General features: G+C 35.9%; 1 long non-coding RNA gene across 1 annotated transcript; it reads left to right on the plus strand.

The window, feature by feature from the left end:
• Positions 1-8,622: 8,622 nt before the first annotated feature.
• On the plus strand, positions 8,623-15,991 carry LOC126824584 (uncharacterized). The gene is made up of 4 exons (XR_007681567.2): positions 8,623-10,094; positions 12,806-12,938; positions 13,638-13,713; positions 14,514-15,991. It is a non-coding gene; the product is annotated as an uncharacterized LOC126824584 (long non-coding RNA).
• The last annotated feature ends 3,553 nt before the right edge of the window (positions 15,992-19,544 follow it).

The raw sequence follows: 19,544 nt of genomic DNA on the forward strand, positions 1-19,544 counted from the left end.
CAAGAAAACAATATCGTTCTATATCAACATTTAAACGGGAGCAATCTTAGTGTCTTCAGCCCTAGTTTTAAAATCAAAGGATTAGCCCGAGTTGGAGAACAGGTCGTGATTGGCAGTCCTGAACAGAGAAAGGTTTACATTCTGAACATTGATGGTAATACTCTAAAAGTAGCCCGTGTGATACAGTTCGATGACGTATGTGGGTTTGATATACTTTCGTTCGAGGAAAAAATAGCTATTTCCTGTTCTGATGGAATACGAATATATGATCGTTCATGGAGTCAGTTGTCAAAGTTAACGAATATTTTCTCACATAAATTGAATGCCCAGAGTTCAGCATGGCTGGCCTTTAATCCAGTGTCACGTCTACTTCTATATTCAGATTCTCTAGTTCAAAAGATTTGGGGAATAAATCTGAATGGAGATGTGATGTTCGTCAAAGAATCTTCCTGGTTCCCATTGGTAAACCCATCAGGTATTTCGACAACAAGCAATGGAGATACGTACATCGCTGACCAATATCAGAAACGAATAACAAAATACTCTGTTAGTGGAACGTTCATGAACCATATCCAGAAAACAAACTCTCGGGCACTAGATGTTACGCCAAGAAACACTCTGATCTGTGGCGATCATCTTAGTTCCGTCTCGGAGTTTATACTTTAAAGACACAATTCAGAAGACCAGTATATGATTTATTGCAACGCGGGAGAGGTATTTTGCTTATTTAAATTTAAAAATATAAGGACTGTGCAGTTATCTTTAGATAGTAAGTCAGGCAATAAATAAAAACAATACCGTAAAGGCGATTAGAATAAAGATTCTGACTTGTATAATGGGAGTGTGAATTGATAAAACTGTAATTGGGCACGCACAGAACTGGTTGATTTTAATCATCCTTGAACCAATATGCTTTTGGTAAAACTGTTATTTTTATTTTTTGTGGAATATTGGTCCTTGAGTATAAACTCGGTTAAATAAAATTACCTTCAGTAATGTCGAATGACTACTTATTATTATCTTGCCTCTGATATAATTAACTAATGGATTACTAATAAAGTTGCAATAAAGTATGAAGAACTCAGTTTTGTGCTTTATATCGTGGTAGGTACACAATGTTTAGTTGTACGATAATAGGTAAATAATCTTCGATAAGGCAGAAGAACATGAATACTAACTTTTATGATATGGTACAGGTTATGTCTACTTTCGGAGACACACCACAATTAATTTCCCCATTGACTTCAAATGTTAATTCTGGTCTGTTTTGCCGACTCCAACTTTTCCCATTTTTTATGAAGTTGATCACTGAAATTTGTTGGGATACGGAAACTTGGAAGTTGCATACTAAACACGCTCAATTATCCGCCGTACATATCACCGTAACCAACCTGTTATCCTTCCGCCTCTAAAACATGAATATTCACCAAAACCTGGTAGAAAATGTTAATTTAAACCCTCTTCTTTGAATCTAGACAAACAAAAAACAAACAAAAGATGGTTATGAATAAGGCATAGAGGTAGAGAGAATTGTTATAAATAGACGACCTACAACTCAAGATGTTGAATTGATTGTGGTCTGCACCCTTTTAATCGTTTGTGGTTATCTCCCATTGGCTACAATGTGTGCCGTTATCCAGCTGTTGTCCGAGTTTTTCGTTGTGCAATGTTGGTTTGGGTACTTAAATTTAAATTTAGGGCTCTTTATATTTGTGTATTGCATTTCATTTTTGTTTATGTGCGATATCACTTATGTGGAAGCAGACGTTAAAGAAACAGGTTACTACTACTACTTCAATATTGTATTTTAGTATATATCGATACATGTTTTCAATTAGAAACTCATATGTTACGACTTTGTCTAGGTAGGCCTATATTTTGTTGAATTTAGTTCTAGTCATTACTTCTATTTCATCTCACTAGTGTCTCATAAACTGTCAAACAGAAATAAAAAATTGCGTCAACCCAATCAATATAACTAGGTGAATTACATCGAAATTAGAATATAGTATCTCTGATTTAATCTTTAACTCTGTCGGTGCTATTCTGGAGGAATTGGCTGGGTTAAAATGTGGGATTAAACACACGGTAAGCAAAATGAGAGTCTTCGGGGCAAATCTTTAGACCGAGAGAGGTTAACTTGTCTGTGGGTTCACCAGTCTGGCGATATACATTATACTATCTATATGAGGTACACAAGTTATAATTCTATGGAATACAATTATTGACCGAAGTTTCAACTAGGCTTCTCTAGTCTTTGTCAAGCAATGATATGTTGTTGTTTTTGTGTTTAACGTCCGCTTCCACCGAAGTTGATATCGCAGACAATTTTATTTTTATTTTCATTATCTTAGCGCACACGCAGGGGTCTTTCTCCAAGCCACATGCACTCACACCAGGCATCGAAACCACAACCGCAAGCCAGAGGTGACCGGCCAGCTAGAGGTCGAAGCGCGGCACTCTAGACCACTAGGCCATCCCAACCCCCCAAGCAATTATAAAATATAAAATGTATATATACATATAAACACAATACTTGGTTAATGCTGACCAACCAGAGACAACCGTCCAATTACCTTGAAGGACACCTAACTTAATTAACGTACGGTAATATAATTAAGAAAGTGATTAAGGTCGATTCTGGTTGGTTAGCATTAACCAAGTACTGTTTTTAAATATTATTTAGTTACGTTTTAGATTTTAACATTGCTTGATAAAGACTAGGAAGCCTATAGTCAAAACGTCACTCAGTAATAAGCATTAATTGTATTCCACAGAATTGTGACACTGTGTATTCCAGTTCAGTTTCTAAATGCCATCGAAGCTATTTAAATATACGAGCATAAAAAGAACCAACCGGGCCTCCTGAAGGTTTTAGACGTGATGTCGAAGTCAACGGTCAAGGTCAGAAAGTCAAGAGAGGGTTGAATTACCTCAATAATTTATTCCTAACCCACGGAAAAGTAATATCCCCCACCCGTACACCATGTGCCCACCCAAGATCTCACTTGGAATAAAGTCGATCACATAGTGAACATTAGTGGATTTTCGCATCTATTGTAAAAGGCCTCGATATCATGTACGAAACAGCTGTCTTAGTACGGAATCAGTTAATGTGTTTTACACAACAGTCAATCATTAGATGATGTGGCAGGAGAAATGACATTTTAAAGAAAACAAATTTGGAGCGTTCCTTCCTTTAAAAATAAAAATAGATTCTTTGTTTCTGAGGCGGAGAGTGGCTCAGCCATTTTTTTACTTAATTAACAAGTTCGCGTATTTACCCAAAACGAATTTGTCAACAGTTGTCGCAACACTGGTAAATATACTGTAGGCAAGTAAATCGTCAGCTACTCAAAAATAAACAAAGATTGGAGTGTGTTATTTAAAAGAAAACCTTAATTCATTTGGTTACGAGTCACTCTCGTGTACATCAAGTGTCTTACATACAAATATTTTCACCCGACGAAAGTTCAAAGACGAAGTTTAGATTAATGTGAAGTTATCAGATAAGTGAGTTTCTCTTTAGGGCGGATTCTGATAGAGATGAAAGTCGAATAGAAATTAATCTAATGGATCATAAATGCGACCGATTTACGGCTAAGTGGCGATAAGACATTTTGATTGAGTCTTTCATGGCGATGTTTTCATTTTTGTACACGACATGTGTATAGTTTTGTTCTACATCTTGGAAAAGATGGGATGACCTTAGTGGGATGCCGTCTGATCGGGAGGAGTGGCTCTAGCGAGCTCTGCGTACTTGATACGGTGTTTACAGGTCGGCGGAATTCCTGACAATTTTTGTCCCGGTTGCGCAATATTTAAAGACCTATATAATGACAAAGCTTGAGATGCATATTGTACAACGAACATTTGTAATCGTTTTCCTACACAAATATGAAGTTATTTGTAATTTTAGACAAGAGATTATTCTTTTGAAATATCAACATTAGTTTTAGTAATGCGCTAAAAGACAGTTTAAACGGCCATATATAGAAGTACCACAATATAACTTATATATTTTAATACTTTAAAGGACAATTTAACTACAATCAGATAAATAGAAAACGACCAGTGCACTTTTTGTATCATAATGTGAATTGATTTGAGTTTTCATCTTTAAAGAGTAATTATTTCTCTAACCGAAAAAGAAAATGTAGTTAATTTCATGTCATAATATACAGAATAATTATAAACACACCCAATTATTGAAAACCAAAAGCGTACGTTAAGCTCCTTGAACATTCTGATTTACCAGAAATAATGTTCTATCATCAAACGTTATTTCTGATGATGAAGGTTATTATAAAATGTTATTTCTGGTGACGAAGAGTATTCTAGAACATTATTGGTTGTGATGAAGAATATTCTCGAATATTATTTCTGGTGATGAAGGGTTTTACAGAACATTATGTTTGATGATGAAAAGTATTACAGAACTTTGAATCTGGTGATGAAAAGTATTTATTGAACGTTATTTATGGGGATGGAGAGTATTCTAGAACGTTATTTATGGTGATGAAGGGTATTTTGGATATGAAGAATATTCTAGAATATTATTTCTGGGTATGAAGAGTATTCTAGAACGTTATTCACGGTGATGAAGAGTATTCTAGAACGTTATTTCTGGTGATGTAGCGTATTACAGAACATTGTTTCTGGGTATAAAGTGTATTCTAGAATACTATTTCTGGTGATGAAGAGTATTCTAGGATTAATGTATGAAAATAGTAGACCATGTCGTGTGATATGCAGCTAGTTGTTCGTTCGTATGGGACTGTTGGCTTCCACGTATAACAACCCATGACCATTGGAAATGGAAGTAAGAGTAAGCCGTTGCGCCGCTGCCAAGGCTAAAATTTCCTTCATAGTACACTGTATAGTCCAGTCGGTGCAGAAGAATATGACGCTGAACCCCAGTTCGTTTCATTTCATTTACAAGAGCAACAAAAAGATGAGTAACGCCCGGGGACCATTTATGGTCCAAAATATACCCAATAACTTTTCCCTATACTATGTTGTGAAGGTGCATCTAAACAGGGAGTATAGGCCACCCAACCCCCAATATATTATCATAATTCATATTTAACCACTCGGACCCATGGTGGCTCAGTGAGTAAGACGTTGGTTCGATAACATGCATTATAGAATGTTCGATCCTTGCGTTGGTCGAGAAAATTCATAACGATTTTCGGGCATGGTTCCTCTTGTCAGTCGTGAAGGATGAATGGGACAAAAAACGAGGTCCCATGTACACATTGGGGTGCACGTAAAAGAACCCTTGACAGTTTAATTCGATATAAGAGAAGGCCAGTGTCGCTGCCCCGACAAGATTTTCGTATAACGTATGCCCATCTTCATTAGCCCAGTCAGTGCAGAACAGTAGGACGCTAAACCCCCAAAACATTTCATTTCAATTATTAACCTCTAAGTACTAGCCACAAATAGCTATCCAAATTAACTTACTGTAGCCAAATCTATATTCGGTGTCTTAAAACTACTGACGTGTGCGTGTCTTACCCTACAACACCCAGTTTATACTAAAATAAATCTACACAGTCTACTTTCAGTCTGAAACACCCTTTATTAAATATAACTTATTTCAAGATGCTGTGTCTATATGTACATAATTTCTATATAATCAAAATGATTTATGAACGAAACACGCCCAATAAACTTGCAAATGGTCAAGTAATATGATATATTGGCATTTAAGAGGTTAATCCAAAGAAAGAGTGGTCAACAAGTGTCATGTTAGATGTCTTCAAAGAAACTGTAATAGCCGATCGGTAAGAATTATAACCAATTATTATTATCAAAATAGAAAAGTCTGAATAACCAATACGACATACTATCTCAAGAATTTGAATACTGTCGAAAATGGTGTGTTGCGCGAATACAAATAGTTATGAGAAAGAGAGAAATGGGGCTTAACGTCTACTCCACACAAATTAGGTCATTTTGGGAGTAACATGTGGTTAAAATTTACTTCAACATCTCCTTGTCACGTACAACAGCGGAATCGAAACAACGTCACTTGACTAAATGACAGACCTAATGCCCCCCCCCACCTCCCCAACCAACAACAAGAAAAAAATACTTGTGAACATAAAATACAGGTATTATAGCACCACGGACAATAATTAACTAGAAACTCACACCGGACAAGACAAAAAACAGCAGACATCATACGGCATAAGCGAACTATCAAATTTAGTGAACGAACAAAGTAACTGCGGAAAAGATTCACAGCGATGTTCTCAATTAAATGTTGTAATAGTAAGGGTAAGAATACCCTGCACTGTACACATTACTCGTAACTTGATGGATTGTTGGACCTGGATTTCAGAAGCTTACGATTTTATATTTTGTACATATATATATGTAAAGAGAGGATTTAGACGCATATCTTACTCCCGAATCAAAGTTCATTTATTTACTTAACAAGAAAAACACAAACATGTTTATAAAAAAATTTAAGTCGTTCACAATAGATTATCAGCATAATCTTAGTCTGCGATTAAAACAAAATATGCTTATCTCCCATAATGTTACAAAATATAAACCAAAAGTAACACCAATATTTCAATTCCACTCGATCCCCACTACTCTGAAACTTGCCACACTGCTAATAACTGCTGGTAAGGATGGAAGCAGCGGGTTCGCTAAAAGCAGGACTATTTGTTTGTATGGCAAGTAGTGCTGGGGTCATGTTGTAAAATGTAGAAGGTAGTCGAAACATTTAGTAAGTTCACTGGTAAGTAATAGGCATGTGACGCGATACTCTTAATCACAAGAAATAATGTTCTAGAATACTCTTCATACCCAGATACAATGTTCTGTAATACCTTTCATCGCCAGAAATAACGTTCTAGAATACGCTTCATACTCAAAAACAATGTTCTGTAATACCATTTATCAACAGAAATAGCATTCTAGAATACCCTTTATACCCAGACACAATGTTCTGTAATACACTACATCCCCAGAAATAACGTTCTAGAACGTGGAGTACCTTTTTATATCTGAATATAGAATATATATTTGTTATTTTAAAATACACATTTACAATAAGATGTAATATTATATAAGATCAGAAAAAATGTCTATACATAAAACTAAAAGGGGCGAAACGCATCAAGAAATATGAACAATGTCCATGATTCTTGTTACAGTAACTCAATTTTAGGTCAAGACCAGTATTTATTCAAGTAGAACTCATCTTTTCAAATACAGTGAGAAAACTGAAATGATGAACTATCACGCCCTAAAATCTAATATGTTTTGATATATAAAGACAGAAATTGCACAATAGATTCTGATAATGCAATGGAATTTTTATATATAAAAACAAGTGTACTACTTGGGCCAATCGCTCACTTAATGGGCTTTGAAAAATATATTATTCAAACTTTTTATAACATATGGATTATCTTTAAAGGGCAAATCCCGATAATATTTTGGAGAATAAAACTGCTTAGTTTTGTATAAAAAATCATTAAAATCCTCTACCTTAAGGCCGAGCAACTAACTCAATATGTGATACGTTTTCAAACAACTTAAACCCGTCAGTCTTCGTCTGGAAATGGAGACCGGTGTCCCAAGTTGTATTATACGGTGTCTGGATAAAACCAGACTTTTATTTTATAAAAATAACGTTTAGGTGAAATTTACCGTTATCAAGTACAGCACGTCGGTCATGCACTGTATAGACCTCTAAAGGAACGGCAATCGATTATCAGGTCACCCAATGAAAAAATTGTCCCGAAATCTTAAAAGGGTTACGTGTCCAGGTAAGCGGCTTTGACGTTCACGTCCCAACGACTCAATATTTTGAGCTGAAATTTGGAGACAGGGTAAATACACCATTCCTCTATATTTTGGCGCTTAAATTTCATATGTACACGGACTTTTATTTTTGAGGCTCTGTTAAAATCGGGATAGCCCCTTTAATAAATCTAAGATTATGTCGAACTGTTTATGTGTAGGTACAGACATGGTGTACCTGTTTTCATATATCAAGTAAGACACTGGCTCGCTAAGCAGAGGATCTGGTGTTGGTCGGAAAGTTCCTCGGGGTTTTCCGGCGTGCTTTCGTCTTGTCAGTTGACCTTGACAGTATCTAGTTGTTCGGATGGTACGACAAATCGAATTCCAGTGCATAGATTGGCGTGATCGTAAACATATATTTGACATTTGGACGTATAGGACGTAGCACCGCTGCACGGGCAACATTTCCATATAGCACTCTGTATGGAGTATGGCGGTTTTTCATTTGCCCGGACGAAGCCGAAAAGTAGAACGTTAAACACTATCTCATTTCATTTTCATTTATCTATCGACTGAATAGTCAACACGCGGTATGTCCACGCGGACTCGTAATGGCTTACTTCAGTTAAATATCACAGGCTTTTAATAGATCGTTTGCTTTTCACTCGATACTTCATGGGGCTCAACATAAACAAAGTTTTGGGTTACATTATCAAAGACAACCCTTTAAACAGTATTTATAGATAAAACGCCATGTTATGGTACTTGTTGTTTTTATTCAGTCATACGATTGTCAACAGAAATTTATATTACTGAAAATAATTACACTGAAAAAACACTTGTGTTGGATCTCAACACAAGTACTTGTGTTAAAACTAATCTACACAAGTTATGTGTTGTTTTGCATTGCATTAACACAAACTTGTGTCGATTTATAAAATCTTGTGTGTTTTTTCATATCATTAACACAAGTAATGTGTACCTTCCACGATTTGTTTTCTTTTTAAGAAAAAAACTCCATACAAAGTCTGAATTCGGGAGTCGTCAAGTTTTAAGAAAAGTAATAAAGGGCTTAATTCACATCTCGAAAATCACTGGAAGGGAGTGAGTACCAATTAATCAGACAATTGCCAGACAGACTTGAATGTTAATTGGTGTTAAGTTGTCTGTATAGTTAAAATGTCTGTCTTTTTTTATTGACCCAATAAACTGATAGACCAAATGAATATATAGTGTACATGTGATTTTCAGCACCCTGGTGTTTTCGAAAATTGATTCAATGTGCAATGAACAAAAAAAATGAGTAAAACTCTTAATAATGTAATTGGTTGATGTAATCGAAATTGGACAGTATTGGTTAACTGAAAAGTAACCAATCAAATTTAATTGATCATCCACGTGTATCTCATAATCGACTTATTGATATAATGGTTCTCCAAGTTATCTATACTTTTTGTCTGCGATATCACTTCGGTGGAAGCGGGCGTAAAATACAACTAACTAAGAAGAAGTATCTATACTTTAGTCATTGCGACAAATTCTTTCTTTGATATTATATCAGCGACATTCAGTTAGATGTAGTGACGTTAGCATCAACAGAGTGCTTTAGCCGTGATATTTTTTAAAAAAAAATTATAATGGTCACATAGAATACCAGACCGCAGGTTTGTAAATTTTTACAAAAAATAAAACCGTGTATTTAATTTAGCATGTATATATTGCTTCTATGTATATAATAATTCGTTTCGTTTAAAACAGTCAGATTTAGAACCACTGCCACTGACTGCACCGGAATTCTATTTATATAATGGCGCCACAAAGAAATTTTTTTTGATGTGTTCTAAAAGTGTTCCGCTAATTCAGCAATCTAATGAATCTGTCTTAATTTTTCTGAAATCGTGCTTAATTATTATTAGCTAATCGGCGCTACACCGTTGTTCAAATACTTATAATTGCAAGAAACCCCCGACTAGGACCAGCAGGTAAGAATCTGTCTTGATTTTATAGTAATGCCCGGTTGCAATTATTGGCCGCCATCTTTGATTTTTATAGACGTTCGGGCCAAAAAAAAGGAGAAATGTATATCCAGACATGGACTATAGCTAGATACTAACTTTTGTGTTAGTTGTTTATTTGAAATGTAATCTTAATATTTCTGTAAAAGAAAAAAACAACAACAAACAAATCAGCCTTTTTTTTATATCAATGTCATCAATGTGTAGGCCTAATAATTAGACTTTCAATGATTCAGAAGTTTCTCTACAGTTTCGTTATTTTTTTTCCAGTCATTGATGTTAGCATATGTACTACACAAAGAAAAACAGGTAACAGAATTTCATTTCCTTTTAATATATTTTTTAAATAATGGCCAATAATTGTTATTGTATGTAACAGGAAAAGTATTTATCTCTGTAGAGAGAGGGCGAGTAAATGGGGTTTAAAATTCACTAAATTCACTTGACACAAACTATGCCATTCATTTCCTTGTATTAAATTGGTCGAATCAATGATGGGTTAGTTGTATTTTACGTCCGCTTCCACCGAGGTGATATCGCAGACAAGGTCGAATCAAGTAGGCCCATGCTTTATGTCCTAGAATCAAGTAGGACGGGTAGTCTTCTTCCGTTTCCGCCCTTTTCCTGAACACTGTCTCATTCTATTGCCATCTGTGTATGTTGTGTTATATTAATTCTGCATAAACCTAGAGTTGTTGTTAGTGTTTGTCGGATAGATCCTTTATACTTACTGGCGCTAGGTAATTTTGAGGCTAATATTGTTCAATTTTTTTTGAATGATTTGCTTGCGCGTACCGTAGGAGTGTATTAGAAACAGTGTTCGCGCAGGTTCGAGAACAGCTGAAGAACATGAAAACACTTTCATGAGTCTCGAACATGAGAGAACGGTATCCATGGTAACAAGATGAATTAAATTTATACAATCTGTTACGATAACTTGTTTGGTATTGACTTCGCTATTAGGCATACTTATGATAAATTATGACTCCATTTTACTCCTTTTCAATTCTTTGGATGACGATTACATCACCTTTTGATACGCCCACATGGAAATGTGGTCGCATATTGTCATCGCCCTCGTCCGTAGGTTTGTCCGTCGTCTACAGACCTGATTATTTTGAAATTGATATGTTGTTTATTTTAATGAGATGAATCCTATTTAATTTCAATAATTTCCGTTAGTTTCTTCTGGAGTTATGGCCCTTGTTTCACTTTGTGAAATTCATTTGCATCTTTTAAATTAGTAAAACGAAGACGTCTATTAAATTTCTGTGATTTCCGTGAATTATGTCTAGAGTTGTGGCCCTTGTTTCACTTTTTCGAACCTTGTGAACGCGCGAACAACAAAATTATCATCCGATTTGTATGCATTATTTAAATTAGTAAAACACAAAACAAAAAAATCTGTCAAATTTCAACAATTAAGGCCCTTGTTTCAGTTTGTAGAACCTTTGTAAACCCACAAACGACAAAAATTATAATCTTTTCTTGTAAATGCCCACATTACCTACAAAAGAATGAATATGCGACAATCCCTGTTGACTGAGCAAACGATTAAACTGCTGTGGGCATATGTTTCGTTGCCTGGCAACCTAACTTATTTGATGTTATACTGGCCACATACTACATCCAATTTTCGAACGGTATTAAACTTTTAAATTAATAAATGCACCCATGATGCTGTTTTCTCAGCAGTTATCGATGCGTCGACCATGTTTGTTCTCCCTCACACCAGCTATGAGGTAGTGTGGGATTTGAGAACGGGAACGTGTTCGTGAACGCATTCCAGACTGCTCAAGTCCGACAAGAACCCATTCTCCGTCCGTTCTCTGCACCGGAACACTGTTTCGAATACACCCTAGGGGTATTTAGCAAAGGGAGGAAACCGGAGGACCCGGAGAAAACCCACAAGGCTGGACAGGCGACCTTATTCCTAGTCACATTCAAGTGGGGAATCACATAATAATGGCCTATTTCAAATAAGATATTTGCATATAAAGAAAGTAGGCCTACAGCCTCTTTCAAATGTGATATTTGCATATAAAGAAAGTACAAACTTAAATCGTCAGTACTGGATAAACTAGCCAAAGGATTCGGCTGAATCAATTGGCGCTAAACTTCACCTAGTTTATCCACTGACATACGCCCGAATCAAACATGTTTAATATATTTGGTCGAATTGTATTTGAGTGGTGTGTCCTGCTGTCCGCTTCGCCGAAGCATTCGTCTGATTTTAGAATTCATTAGCCAATCACCACTCATTTATATCGAGTGGGTATCACAAACTAGCAGTCGAACTGTGACACGGGTGCTACAGCCAACAAATTCCAACTACCATACTATCGGCTTAAATGCACGCCAATTGGACCTCAGGTTTTGTGTTCCATTGAAACTACTAGAAATGAAATGGGGTTTAACTGGGCTAATGAAGACAGGCATACACCACACAGTGTGCTATGAGGGAAATTTTGCCCGGACAGCGGCACTGCGGTGTATCGAATTCCAACTGTCAAGGGATCTTTTACGTGGACGCCAACGTGTACACGGGACCTCGTTTTTTCGTATCATCCGAATGACTAGACAACTGTCCTTGTCAGGCCCTCCATCCTGCATCACTGACAAGGGGGAACCACGCCGGAAAATCTGGGTGAACTTTCTCGGCCAATGCAGGGATCGAACACCCTACCTCCAGGCTAGCGAGCCAGCGTCTTACCCACTTAGCCACCATGACGACTAGACAGGGAATCCATGCTGAAAAATCCAAATGAGCTTTCTCGGTCAACACTGGGAGCAAACCTACAAACTCCCGGGTAGCAAGCCAGTGCCTTACACACTAAGCCACATGGCTCTCTTCTAATTACTGTGACAGTCCAGTCACATGACAAACAAGGGTTATTAAAACAGATTTTCACGTCTTCGGTAAGATCTTCGGGATTCAAATGGTTTTAGATATCACACAGTTTGTATATGGTAAGGTATCTTAAACAGTTAATTACATGTCACATATTTATATTTTTCAGTTTCCATATTAGATGCCATAGCAAATCAAAGATCATATAATAAAATAAGTCAAAAAACCCAAATATGGGAAAAAAAAGAGCTGAAGAAATGGTGATTTGAGCACCTATGATTTCTCATAGTTGTTTTTTGAGGGTGAGTGTTCAATTCTAATAGAAAAGATTGTTGTTGTGGTATTTTAGAATCTCACCATAATGTGTTTGGCACAATATAGCCCGGTTGGAGCTGATGTGACATAAACCTTAATTTCATTTTATTATTTGGAATTTAAAATTCAGTTTAGTATAGTAAAACTGTGAAGTACATGTATGTGCACAGACAGAATCTTACTTATGTCCAGATACATGTAGATATGACTATCTCATCTGTGGGGACCTACGGTGACCAAGTGGGTTAGACACTGGTTCGCATATTTTAAGGTCGCGGGTTTGCAGTAAGACAATGCAGAACGGAGGGCCTTACAAGGACAGCTGTCTAGTCGTTCAGATTGAACAAAAAAACGTGGTCCCGTGTACACATTGGCGTGCATGTAAAATAGCCCCTGGCAGTTAGAATTTGATACAAGAGTAGGCCTTAGGGTCACGGTACCCGGCAAAATTTCTCTCATAGCACACTGTATGGCATATGCCCAACCTCATTAGCCCAGTCGGAGCTGAACAGTAGGACGCCGAACCCCATTCCATTTCATTTTTTTCATTTTGTCTCATCTGTGACAAAGCAAACCAACACATTACAATACAATGTAATTAAATTAAAACTTTCATCTTTTAACCGTCGAGTCGATTTAAGTCAACTAATACATAGTATGTTTTTTTTCTCCGTTAACTACATCAGAAAGATCAAGACAGTTGAAAATGGCTATTCATATTATGGAAACTTTTTCTCACAGAGCTTGATAATCAGGTAAAATGTAAGTAACATACATATTTGTATTTTTAATCATCAACTAGTTCTATACACTTGCTTGGTAATCTAGTTATTCTTCTTGGGGCAATGCCTAGGACTCAGCTATTTCAAGTACTTGGCATGCTTGATTTTTGCCAATCACATCCATTACAGTAAATAGCAGTAAAATAATGATGGACAATATTTTACTTTTCAAATAGATTTCAATAGATTTTAAAGGGTAATATCCAATTTGTTGTCAATGGAAATAAAATAAGAATGGGTCCAAAAATAATTAGACATTGCCAAGTAAATAGGTGCTGCCAATGATGTAGTAGGGAATCTGGACTTGCAGACAATACATGTATGAACCGGGTGAATAGTTGACCTATTATGAGACTTCAGTCCCAAATCTCAAGACTTTTTTCTGACTTGGCCTGACAATGACAGCTGTCTAGTCCTTCCGATGAGACGAATATTGGAATGCACGTAAAAGATCCCCTGGCAGTTGGAATTCGATATAAGAATAGATGATAGTGCCGCTGCCCGGGCAAAAATTCCCTCATAGCACACTGTGTGGCATATGCCCGTCATTATTAGCCCAGTATAGGAGCAGAACAGTAGGACGTTAAACCCCATTTCATTTCATTTTTCTGACTTTTAACCCATTTGATTTGAGCATAATAATCTGCCTGGGTCTTTAAGTGGACAAGACACAATAAGCGTTACGCAAAGTTGAAACCAAATAGAGACTCAGTCTCGATGTGGCAAAATAAATTGTTTATTTAAACATTGTATTCTTATTGCCTACTTTTTATTTTTTAGGCTGGAACACCCTTGAAAGAGTATTTGGTGTATGATAACAACAAGAGAACCCAAGCATCAATTTATTTTATACTTCTGGGAAAGAATGCATTTGACCCAATTTTTAAATATTTATTTTTTGTTATTAATGTTAAATTTTCTTCCAAAACACAATTAGATTTTAATTCTCTTCAAATATGTATGTATAATATAGCAAGTAAACTGACATATAAATCACTTAGAATTTGGTCGGAAATCATAAAGTATTTAATAGGCATTACTAGAAACCAAATGTAGATCAAATACACCCAGAATTACAAAAAACCTTGACCTACATTAAGGTGACTTTCCCTTGCTTATGAAATGAAATACATTTTAATATCCTGCTTTTCTGTGTTCTTAGAGTGATTCTACCCTACCCTTATATCAAATATTTCAACTGTCAAGGGTTCTTTAAAGGGTACCCAGGGGGGCCGAATGGTTAACACGCACACATTTGATCAGAAGGTCTGTCATTGATTCAAATAATTCAATTTTCAAGGGTTCTTCAAAGTGTACGCAATTGGGTTGGTTTCAATTCTGGGGGGTGGGGGTGGATGGCCGAATGGTTAGCACGTGCATGCTGTATCATACGGCCTCCTGTCATTGAGTCAACTGGCATGGTTTCGAATCCCCGGTTGTAGACAAGGAGTAGGGTCGCCTGTCCAATCTTGTGGGTTTTCTCCGGGACCTCCGGTTTCCTCCCACTGCTAAAGACCCCTACGCGCTAGCGAATTATTGAAATAAAATTAAACCATATGTTAATCCCAAAATGATCTAGTTTGTGTCGAGTAGATGTTAAACCCCATTTCTCTCTGTCTCTCTCTCTTTTGATTCTGGGCTTGTACCCAATTATCCCTTGCCATATCCAACACTGAAAAGTGGGAACTATGCCGGAAAATCCAGTTGAAATTTCGCGGCCAACGCCTTATGCTCACTGAACCACTGTGGCTTATGACTTGTGATTGTATATAAATCTTTTGTACATATGATATTTTTTTATTTCAATCCTGTAATCTTGATGCTTTGCTTCTTTTATTTATAAAATATTCATTTTGTTTGGGGGTTTTTTAATGAGGAAAAGGCTCTACATCATTTTATTACTCCTGCAAAATAGAGCAATTTTCTTTTGTTAGTTTTCTGTGTATGCTAGTTATTTCTAGATGCCTCACAAATCACTTGTAGTGTGATTTTGTAGCATTTTTCAGTTTTTGAAATTGTTTCAATTTAGTGCATAATTAATCTTATTAGTGCTTAGTTTGGATGTTATTAAATTTAGATATATTTGAATTATATATTTTGGGGTATGGGGTAGGGATACTGTGTACATATCTTTATATTCTCAGTTCTTGTTTTGGGGTAAAGAACAATTTAAATAGCTATTTTATATTTTGTGATGGGTAAAGTGTGTGGGGCAAAAAACAATTTAAATAGCTATTTTATATTTTGTGATGGGTAAAGTGGGGGGGGGGGGGAGGGGTCATTATATATAACACAATATAATTTGTATTAGAATTGAAGTCTCTGTTTTTCTGTTAACATTTCAAATATCTATTTAGTTTTGATGTATTAATTTACTTTTTCCTATGATTTTATGAATAAATAATAATCTTACAAATTTTTTTTTTGTTTCCTTCTTTTATCAAACTTTACAGGTCTAACAGAGCAAAGAGAGGGGTCCTGCATAGAAAGGTTGCTATGCTGGATATAAATTGGGGAAAAATACAACACAAGTTTTTGATGATGGTTATACACAAGTTTGTATGAAACCACACAAGTTTCAGAAATTTCAACACAAGTTTCAGAAATTTTAACACAAGTTTCAGAAATTTCAACACAAGTTTCAGAAATTTCAACACAAGTTTCAACACAAGTATTGTGTAGATTTCACACAAGTTTCAACACAAGTTTTGTGTTGTTTGATACATTTTAACACAAGTTTTGTGTTGTTTGATACATTTTAACACAAGTTTTGTGTTGTTTCAACATTTAACACAAGTTTTGTGTTGTTTTAACACAAGTTTGTGTTGTTAAATAGAGACACCTAACTTGTGTTGAATTTAACACAAGTTTGTGTTCTTTCAACACAAGTTTTTTTTCAGTGTACTTATACCCCCGTCAGACCGGGGTGGCGTCCTTACTGCGCTGCTACGCGATGGGAAATGGTTTTAGAGCGCGTCAAGATCGCCATAGGCGTGGTAGAAACGCCAGCTATCGTGCTGTGGTCTCCATGCTGGTTGCGAATGATCACCGAGTCACGGCGTTTGCTTTGAGCATGTTCAAGACAAACGCCAAGTTTCTGCGATCTGAACTGGAAAGCTATGAGAACGCGACTTTTTTCAAGTTTGTAATTTTTCGGGACATTTTCTTGCGTTGTGTTCGCGTTTGTCCGCGACCTGTGCATTTTCTGGTCGCCGTACGGTCGCAGCAGCGCAGTAATGACACATCCCCGGTCTGACGGGGGCATTATATGTTATCGGTTGGTTTTTTTTTAATTTGCCCATAGAATTTATCTTTTTTTTCTGTTCGTAGGACTGAATTTTGATGGTGTTAAACATTTATAAAAAAAAGTATGATATTGCCGTCGTCCTTGTTTGACCACAATTCATTTTTTTCTTTTAAATTCTAATTTGGTGGCGCTGTTCGGCTAGTCTTATTGAGGAACCATATCCAAATCGTACATTGATATTGCATAGATGCATTGCCAGTACACACAAACTTTATAAATAACCTGTAGGTGGGTCTTTGGGTGGATGTTCTGTCAGTCATGCGTAGCAACCCCATCCACGATTTGACGTAACCAAGACACCACCAGCCTCATTTCATCCGCTTGACACATTTTTCTGAAATCTTCAATTCGCCAAGAATAGAAAACTAACACCGACTGTCATATCCTTTTATAACATCAAAAGATGCATTTCCCGTGAGATACATTTCTCGACATCCGGGATCCAATATTGGGAACTGGGTTAGAGATTCTGGTTGGAACTCATTTTTCTTAAGTAAAATGTGTCCAGCGGCCCACTAACAGATTATCACAAATGTAAATTATTATCCTTAGAAAAACGGTACATAATATATGTTTTTGTATATTCTGCCTTCCAGTCATTTTGAGTGTTGGGAAGCTTCTAGTTTGGAGAATTAAGCGAAATTCAATTTCCATTAGATTATGAAAAGAATCTAAGTTTAAGATTAAGGAATATGTCTGTGTCGTAAAGTTACTGTCCCGACCCACGGCAACCTTCAACAGTGTATTATCGTTGGTTCGCTACACAATTTTAACACCCATCGTTGTTTATATAATTTGAAAATAAAAGAAATCCAAAGTGAATTATAGATTATTCATCTACTTTCGGGTATTATTTTACCTTTACTTTGTAAACAGAGTTGTTTTTCTTGGTGTAATATTTCAATGACCTGTAAAAATATACACGATTAAAATTCTCTTTTTTATAACTAATAGTCAGTAAGATGATTAGAACTCGAATGAATAAACTGGATACGTACAATCTCTGCTTATCTTCTTAGACAAGTGGTCGCCTATTGATAAAAAAGAAAATATGTTGACTGTAAATAGTCATGGCTAACCAACCACCGTAATATAACCCCCTTCAATCTAAAGATGTCAATAAAGCAACAAAGGAGAAGTTAAATGAAATTAATGAATATGAAGTGGACATTTTGATATAATGTGAATAGAGGTATGTCAATTGACCCTTCAGTGGATATTTCGTTATTAAGCGTATGATTTAATATATATTCCCCACTCTAGCTTTATAAAATAACAGAATATTATTGAATATCTCCAGTAGCAAATCAGCAGTCCGTCGTATATATTAGATCTGTAAAAGTCTTTTAAATGCAGCCCTTAAACACCTCTCCCCTATTTAGTTATCCCACCAACAGAACGCTGCAAATTAGGCATGGAAAAAACACTAGTCAATGAGAATCCATTTTAAAGCTCAGAGCTCAATTTTATGACCTTTATTTTTAGCGGTATTCAATTGCAACAGGGAACCGGTTTTATATGATAGTATCTTTTTTTTTTCGTTTACAATTTTAGCGGTTTATCAGTCATCTTCTGCAGATTTATTTCTTGAAATATTCATGATATATACATTCCCCTTTTAAACATGTCATTATCTTGAATACATATTTGTTACAATTTCAAATTCATCATGTGATATATTTCTATTAGGTGTCGTGGTTCGAGTTCCTAAAATACCAAGCATCTTTTAAACTATTGTTAAGATATTTGATAGTATTAGGTGGATAAATATACCGTTCACGGTTTAACCTAGATTATGCTAATCTGCTATTTTGGATATTTGATCTTAACTGGGATATAAACGGTCAAGCAAATAAATATATTCACATTTATATATAACCTTTTAAGACCCCACCCCCAACCCACTACTTTAATATATACACATGCAGGGGTGCAGTATTTTCTAACATATTGTTTCTCGGTACCTTCGTCCTTCTTTATTATTATACTGATTTAACTTTAGACACATGTCAACGAGAATAAACGCTTTGTCCGATCCGAGCCTTCTTTTACTTTTAATATTTATGGTAGCATTGATAACTCCCAGGTGTAACAAGCAAAAAAGTGATCATTACACCCACAATTTTGTTGCAAGAATAATGGATACTTCACAATAAAAGTGAAATGTTTTTTAACGTTCTATTAAGCCCAAACCGGGATAATGCGGACGCAAAATTGCAGATTGCTTTAAGAGGTGTTTCCGCCTGGTCTTCGTCGGGGGTTATTATGTCATTTTTCCCTTATCAGGCTCTTCACCCTGCACCACTGACAAGATGATTTAGCGATTTCTTTTTTTTTTATTGTTAAGAGGGAATAGTATGTTAATACTAGATCTTTATGTTGTCGAGAAAGAATGAATTGTCTGTGTGGTTTGGGGTGTTTTGTAAGTTTGATTGTTCATTTTTATCTATTGTTATTTGTCTTTGGGTTTTTTTTTATTTTTGGTGGGTTTTTTGGGTTGGTTT

Source organism: Patella vulgata, chromosome 6 (genome assembly GCF_932274485.2).
Source record: "Patella vulgata chromosome 6, xgPatVulg1.2, whole genome shotgun sequence".
NCBI classification, from domain to species: Eukaryota; Metazoa; Mollusca; class Gastropoda; family Patellidae; genus Patella; species Patella vulgata.